At 33.0% G+C, this 8,588-nt stretch overlaps 1 non-coding gene across 1 annotated transcript; it reads right to left on the bottom strand.

Annotated features, from left to right (window-relative positions):
* Nucleotides 1–274: 274 nt before the first annotated feature.
* Nucleotides 275–376, bottom strand: LOC129012019 (small nucleolar RNA U13). Its single transcript, XR_008493527.1, has one exon. It is a non-coding gene; the product is annotated as a small nucleolar RNA U13 (small nucleolar RNA).
* Nucleotides 377–8,588: the final 8,212 nt, after the last annotated feature.

The raw sequence follows: 8,588 nt of genomic DNA, 5'->3' as shown, positions 1-8,588 counted from the left end.
ATATTTACCCTGTGAAAAATCCTCTATTTGAGTAATGAGTATAAAGTTTTGGCTCCAATATCTACGTCAGGAGACAGATCAGTTTTCATCCATTTTCTGTTGCTTATTAAAACAGTCTTGGAAACTGGGTAATTTATTTAAAAAGGAATTTATTTCCTACAGTTTTGGAGACAGAATTCTAAGATTGAGGGGCTGGATCTGGTGAGAGCCTTCTTACTGGTGAGAACTCTCTGTGGTGTCCGAGTTTTTATTTCATTTTATCTTTTCTTTTTCACATCAGACAGGTAATGTACTGATATCATAGCAAGGATTGAGGGAGCCAGATCTCATATGAGCTTGAAAAGACAATAGTCATGTTTCTGAACTACAAATGGATCTCAGCATGAGTTATAGAGAACATTCAAACCACAGAAAGCGCTAACAACTTCTATCTCTGTGTGGTTTATTAAACTAGTTTTAAAGGAAATAGAGAAATTATATAGAAGTGTAATAGTTTTAGAAGATGGGTTTAGTGATATAATAGCAAATAACTAAATGATTTTATTAATCTGGTAGCCATAGCTTTTTTATCGGGAAACTGAAGGTGTTGAATTAGATCAAGAGGAAAGCCAGCGTTAGAGGAACACAAGATCAACACAAGTGTTTGTCCTGAGGCAGAACAAAAAATGCAATGAAAAGGGTATCTGAGATGACACTAGGATGTAGGTAAAAGCCAACCAAAGGGCCTTGAAGTCTGCATTATGCTGACTCTTTTTTCTTTTCCTTTTTTTTTTTTTTTTTGAGACTGAGTCTCTCTGTCGCCCAGGCTGGAGTGCAGTGGCACGATCTTGCAAACTCAGCCTCTGGGTTCAAGCGATTCTGCTGCCTCAGCTTTCAGAGTAGCTGGGATTACAGGTGTGTGCCACCATGCCCAGCTAATGTATATATTTTCAGTAGAGGCGGGGTTTCACCATGTTGGCCACGTTGGTCTTGAACTTCTGACCTCAAAAGATTTGCCTGCCTCAGTCTTGCAAAGTGCTGGGATTACAGGCATAAGCTAGCACGCCCAGCCCATGCTGAATCAGTTTATGATTCTTATTCTTTATCATTAAATTCCCATAACTCACAGTTTATGATTAATGCATACTGAATGTAATCAAAGACCTTTTTAATATCTATTGGGATTATCAGGATGTTTTTCTTATTTGCTGATATGGGGTGTGTGTATGTGTGTACATATGTAAACATATTTTCTAATGTTAATCAATCTGCAGAGTTCTGGGAAGTATCTGGTTCATAATAACATGTTATACTTTTAATATGTTGTTTCATTATGTTTGCTGGTGTTTTATTTTGGATTTGGACGTCTAATGTATTTATGACAAATTGTTTTAGAATTTTAAATATACTCATCAATTTCTGTTAACAAGTTTAGTCTAGTTTTATAAAACAAATTATCTCTATTTTCATATTTTCATCCTTCTATGAGCATTACATTTATGTGTCTATTCAAATTATATAAAAAGTCTACCTAAATTAAATAAAATAAATCTAGTTCCATCTTTAGTCTCTTCGCATTTCTGATCAGCCTTCTTCAGCTGTCCTTCAAATCTAAGTCTGTCTGTCTTCTCTTAGACTCATGTTTTTCTTGATTATCAATAAAATATAAGCCACTTGGATCATCTCTCCTCCTCCTGGAGGGTTCCCTATCTTCTCTCTGTAGTTCCTATCCCTGACACATATTATCACTCCCTTCCTGTATAATAATCTTTCCTCTTACTTCTGGGAGTTGAGCAACAATTGCTTTAACAAATATCCCATTTATTCAAACCCATTATCCCAGAATGCTTCTTTGAATATTTTTTAATCATATTTTGTACTTAACTAAAATTTTTTGGGAGGTGATTGTCTATTTTATTTCTTTCTGTAGGGAATGGGGTCTTGCTATGTTGTCCAGGCAGGTCTCCAACTCCTGGGCTCAAGTTATGCTCCTGCCTCTACCCCTGTAAGTTCTGGGATTTCAGGTGTAAGCCACCGTGTCTGGTCTTAACTAAAATTGGTATATCAACTAATAATATTGAATTCATTGAAGATGTCTTTTTATAAATGGCGTCTATCTCAGTGTAAGGAAATGGGATTATGTAATTTCACTTGCTTTCCAAAGTCATTTCTTTATTATTCTTCTACACTCTTGCTGTTTCTTTAAGTCTCTTCCTATCTATCTTGTCCGTCTTGCGATGGTTAATATTGACTGTCAATGTGATTGGATGAAGGATCCAAAGTATTGATCCTGTATGTGTCTGTGAGGCTGTTGCCAAAGGAGATTAATATTTGAGCCAGTGGACTGGGAAAGGCAGACCCACCCTTAATCTGGGTAGGCACCATCTAATCAGCTGCCAGCAAGGCTAGAACATAAAGCTGGCAGAAAAATGTGAAAAGACTAGACTGGCCTAGCTTCCCAGCCTACATCTTTCTCCCATGCTGGATGCCCTCGAATATCAGACTCCAAGTTCTTCAGTTTTGGGACTTGGACTGGCTTTCCTTGTTCCTCAGCTTTCAGACAGCCTATTGTGGGACCTTGTGATCATGTGAGTTAATACTTAATAAACTCCCCTTTATAGATAGATAGATGATAGATAGATAGATAGATAGATAGATAGATAGATAGTAGATAGATGGATAGATAGACAGATAGATAGATGGTAGATAGATAGATGGATAAATAGATAATCCTATTAGTTCTGTCCCTCTAGAGAACACTAATACACCCCTCTTCTTACAATTAGTGTGTAACCCACTACCTTCTGAGAAAATCTCCCTTATTCCTGAACATTTTCTCTCTTGCATGTGATTTTCCTAACCAATTCAAATACTGCCAAGATTCCAAATGACTTCATGATTTTTATGGACAACACATCCAATCCCCTAGTTACTCAGCTTGTTTACTTCCTCCAAATCCCATGTTTTACATGGCTTTACTGGTCTACAGTCACACGTTTTAACTTATCTATTACAAGAAATAATTTTGCATTCTAAATTATTTTTCAAGAAGTCATTTTAACAGTCTTATTCAAATACTCCAATTACATATTTTCCTTGATATTTCTTTTTTTTTTTTTTTTTTTTTCCTATTCATCTGTCTTCTTTTTTATTCCTTTTCCTTCATAAATTATTTATTCCATGATACATTGTATCATTTTCTCTTAATTAAGATATGCCACGATCCCTTAAGTTACACCTAATTGGCAAATCCTACAACCAATAGATGCAAATATTGTCATCCACATATATATACACAAAGAGATATTATTATTACAGTAGTGTAAACAACACAAACTGTCAATGTTATAATCACTATAAATTTATTGCCTGCAAGTGAGCTCAAATCTCCCAGGAAATATTTATTTATTAAGTCATCTCAATCTCTCTTTCTCACCATAGAACATGTAAACCCTTTCCTCTTTCTTCACACCTGATCCATATAAGCCCCTTTCTCTATAAGTTAAAAAAGGAACGGTAGTCATATGGTATGAACTCTCAAATTTCCATCTACTTTGCTTAAAACTACTTGTTTCTTAAAACTATCATTTCTCCTGTAATCCCAGCACTTTGGGAGGATGAGGCTGGCAGATCACGAGGTCAGGAGATCGAGATCATCCTGGCCAACATGGTGAAACTCCATCTCTACTAAAAATACAAAAATTAGCTTGGCGTGGTGGCACACGCCTGTAGTCCCAGCTACTCTGGGTGATGAGACAGGAGAATCGCTTGAACCCGGGAGGCGGAGGTTGCAGTGAGCCGAGATCACGCCACTGTACTCCAGCCTGGCAAGAGAGCCAGATTCTGTCTCAAAAAAAAATCAAAAAACCAAACAACCATCACCCCCCAACAACAACAACAAAAAAAACCCTGCCATTTCTTACTTAGATCATGTAATAATAGCTGAATTTTCCACCTGTGTTTTTAATCTGATTCCTACCAGGTTTCTCAGGAAGATCATACTTTGAGTTATCTTCTTATCTTCATTTCTCTCTTCTTTGTTTGCACATTTTTCCTGCTCAACTGAATTTTTTTGCCACAAATATTTCCATTTGTTCCTTTTTATTTTTTTTCATTAAAAAAGTTAACCAACCAACCAACAAAACTCCAATGAAAGCATCATAAAAGTTTTCTATCCTGTGGGTATCCAGAAGTAGTGGCTTAAAGTAGCTTTCTCTTCATCTTTTTACCGGGTGTCCATAATGTAGCCTTACAATTTCAACTTGCCTGCAATTGCAAAGGTTATTGATATGTTGCTAACTCCAATGTATAAAATTTAGTGGTTATTTTACTTCACATTAAAGAAGAGTTTATTTCAGTAAACCAATCATTACTTTTTGGACTTCATCCTCTTCTGTTTCTTATGATGCTACATTAACATAGGTATCATTTAATTAAAATTAAAATATATGCATATAAAAATAAAGAACACATTCAAATAAATAATTTGTTAAAATATTGATATGGTTACCTATGAAGGGAATAGAATGTGAATAGTATATGTAATTAAAAGGGAAGATATGCATGGACACACACACACACATATATATGATTAAAGAGACACAGCTCAAAACAACTAATGATACTCATGTGCTGGGAACTGAGAGGTATGATTAGTTCAACCTTCTGCACATAAAATACTAAAATGATTTCACATTGTCATATTAAATCAAATAGCTCTATATACAATTATGATTACCACTTCCTAAAAATAAGTTAGTATGTCTTTCTGGAATGACTGTTTTTAAATATGCAATGAACCAAGCCAATTTTCTTAGTAAGTACGAAGTAACTTAGATAGTTATTTAATTTTCAGAACAAGTTCATTCCTGTAATTTTTAAATGTTAATGGCTAAATTTTAATATAGAGCAGAGATAACTATGTCATGACTATCTAATATATCAGTTAAAGGATACTTAAAATGCTCAAAATCTAAAAATCACTGATATAAATACATGAACACTATGCATTTAAACTTATGTAGTGTAGAAATTAAGAAGCAAAAATTGATGAATCATTATTTATAAATTTATCTTTAGGAATGAAATATGGGACTGAATTTAGTTAGTTGGAACCAAATGTTTTCCAACTTAGTGGCAAACTATAATGTAGATATTTTTTGAAAAATAAGCAAATTATTTAATGTCTTTTCCTATTTTCCTTGTAAAATGTTATGCTCAAATAACATTTGGGAAGTACTTTTGAGAAGTTTTGTTTTGTCATGGAAATCTTTTGATAAGATTCATTATGTTAACTGCCATACTAAAAACATAAATCAGAATCTTGGATTGATTATTTAAACAAACACTAAAAATTAGTCTAGTGTGACATTGAGAAGCTAGGAGTAAAGATATGTTATTGTTCCTGTTGAATCTTGTTAAAACTTTTATTCCCACTGTGAAATAAAATAAAACATTTAAATATGGCACATATACACCATAGAATACTGTGCAGCCATAAAAAATGATGAGTTCATGTCCTTTGTAGGGACATGGATGAAATTGGAAGTCATCATTCTCAGTAAACTATCACAAGGACAAAAAAACCAAACACCGCATGTTCTCACTCATAGGTGGGAATTGAACAATGAGAACACATGGACACAGGAAGGGGAACATCACATTCTGGGGACTGTTGTGGGGTGGGGGGAGTGGGGAGGGATAGCATTAGGAGATATACCTAATGCTAAATGACGAGTTAATGGGTGCAGCACACCAGCATGGCACATGTATACGTATGTAACTAACATACACATTGTGCATATGTACCCTAAAACTTAAAGTGTAATAATAATAAAATAAAAAAGCATTTACTTACTTCTCCATATCATTATTCTTCTAAGATTTTTAATTTATTTATTCTTTAAATTAACCCTGTGCTCTTCCTTTTCTTCTCCACCTCCTTCTCCACCTCCACCTTCTTATTTTTCTTCTTTTCATCTTACATGTGAGGAAAATTAATTATAGAAAAGTTGTTACCCAAGTTTATATAATCAGTAAGTATGAGGTTAATATGAAGCCCTGGATCCAGAAAACATATATATTTTATATATATATGTATATATATATATATATATATATATAAAACAACTACACTAGACTCTCTATTCCTACAGTGCAGGGACCAGAAAAAAATATATATATGTTTATATATATATACACACACACATATATATACACATACATACAGACATGTAAATACACACACGTACATGTATAAGCAATTCTATTTAATGGCATGCTAGAGAAATTTTACTTTTAATAAAAATGATGCCTTTAAGGTGAAAATAATTTATATAAATGTATATTTATATATGTTTTTATATATGTATATATTCAAAGAAAATATGTCAGGGTGTGTGATGAGATGGTGATAAGAACAGAGGAAGTGTTAAAACAGAACTTGCAATTTTGTTTTGTCAGTTATCCTTACCCAATCTACAGGTGAGGTTTATATTATTATGTTTTTATTTAAGTGAATTATAGTTACACAAAAATTTCCTATCTCACGTAGTATGTCTTTAAACTGAAATAAAAACGATGTAAGTTCAAATATTCATTTCAGGATTTAAAAAATTTGGAGTTCAATTCACACAAAACTCTATGAACATATACTCTTCATAATATAATAGCTTAATGAACATTTTTCCAGTTTCATGATGGTGTTTTGGCAGGGTCCCAGGCTAGAGAAGGAGGAGAGCTTTATACACAAACATAACAGAATTTATTAGGCGAATGATCTCCACAGAGCTTTTTCAGTGATGTTCACTTCATGTGCAAACACAAAGATAATGACAGATCTTGACTGTACTGCCTAAGCCAAATTGCTAGACTTTATTGAGTCTAACAAAATGTCAGGTGAATAAAGACAGTTTGATTATATAATATAGAAATAATCAAGTCACTTGAGCTGTGACTTAGCTCAAATATAAAATGATCAGATTTGATAAGGTCAGTTCCTGTATAGATTGATGTGGGTTACTAAGAAATCAATGGCAAAAGAATTATTGAGCAAGTTAATGAGTAATCAATGATGTTAGCCATGATATAGGACTTAAGCCAACCCAGAGTCAGATGGGAAATGTTCCAGACTCAACAACAATTGCAGTTTAAATTGACCAAAGTTTTAAATAACTATCTGGTATACCTACCATCATTTATTTAATTTCCTCTAAGCATTTGACATAAAATGTGATATTGGATGATTACAAAGTGTTAATGTAAGCCAAATATAATTCTAAGGGCTTTATATGTATGTGGACAACTCTATGATGTAGGCACTATCATAATTACCATTTTTTAAAGAAGAGTTATGTTTTGAATTCATGAGTCTCTCTTCGTTTCTTCTACCTTAAATCAATTATTGTTGATTGGAAAGTTGTCAGGAAAGTTGTAAGAAGCCAATTTTAGTTTGGTACCTAATTTTTATTAATCTAACCTATTACCACAAAATTTTTTCAAGAATATAAGATGAAACCTAGGGGAAAAATAACTTATCTGATCTCCATATATCTATTTGTAAAGTATGTAGCTCCTGGTTTTAAAGAATATTTGCATATACCAGAATATTCAGGCTTCATGAATATGATAAAAATAACTGCTTCTGTGAATATACATTTAAAGGCTATATTAATGGTTATCACAGTCTTACAAATGCTAAAGCACGGCTATGTTTTTTAAAAAGGAAATTGTGTGGTAGCTTGGCTACACATTTAACCAAATATAGCAATTTTATGCAAAAAAAAATTGTCTCTCTGTACTATAAAATGAATGCCTGAGAATTTTACCACAGTATAAAGTGAGGCATTTGGCAATTGAATCAAAAGCAGAAAAGGGTCAGTGTTTGCCCACATGACCCAGGAGAAATGGAAAGATTTCTTACCCAGAGCACAATTATTGACCTAGCATTTCAAATTCAAGCATTATGTCTCTACTTACTGTCAGTGCATGTAAACATAAAAATATTGTAATTTTATATTTTTATGTTTTTGCTTGGTTTTTAAGTGGGGTATATAAATTTATAACAGGTACTAAAATCTGTGCCATATTCCAAGAGTCCAGTCAAGAAACTTTGCTCTTATTGTTTTTAACTTTTAGAAACCATAGCTTCTAGCTGAGAACAAAAGAAACACAGGATATTCTAAAGGGGAGCTGATTTTAGGATCATATTTATCAAACTTAATCAAGGTAAATTTATTGAAAAACAACAAATACCAAACATATTTTTCCAAATGGTAATTTGTATTTTATTTGTGTAAGTTTTCATGGGATTGGGAAAATAGTTCATTCTACTTAAAGCCAAAAAAATCTATCTTCGATGTTTATTTTGTTAGGCTTCTCTTAAAAATGGATGCAGTTATACTGGTAGATTCAAGATCTATAATTGTATAGTAAAATACCTCAAGAAATACATTTAAGCCTGCATGCAAACCACCTCTGCAGATGCAAATTGTAAATGTTGTAAGGTATTCTGGAGGTCAGGGAGTTTTTTTATTTAAATGGCATGTTACTACATTTAAATCTAAATGATTTTTTGACTAAGTCAATAAAACTTATGATAACATAAAGAT

The sequence above is a fragment of the Pongo pygmaeus genome, chromosome 14 (genome assembly GCF_028885625.2).
Source record: "Pongo pygmaeus isolate AG05252 chromosome 14, NHGRI_mPonPyg2-v2.0_pri, whole genome shotgun sequence".
Lineage (NCBI taxonomy): Eukaryota > Metazoa > Chordata > Mammalia > Primates > Hominidae > Pongo > Pongo pygmaeus.
This window is presented reverse-complemented; position numbering and strand designations above follow the sequence as displayed.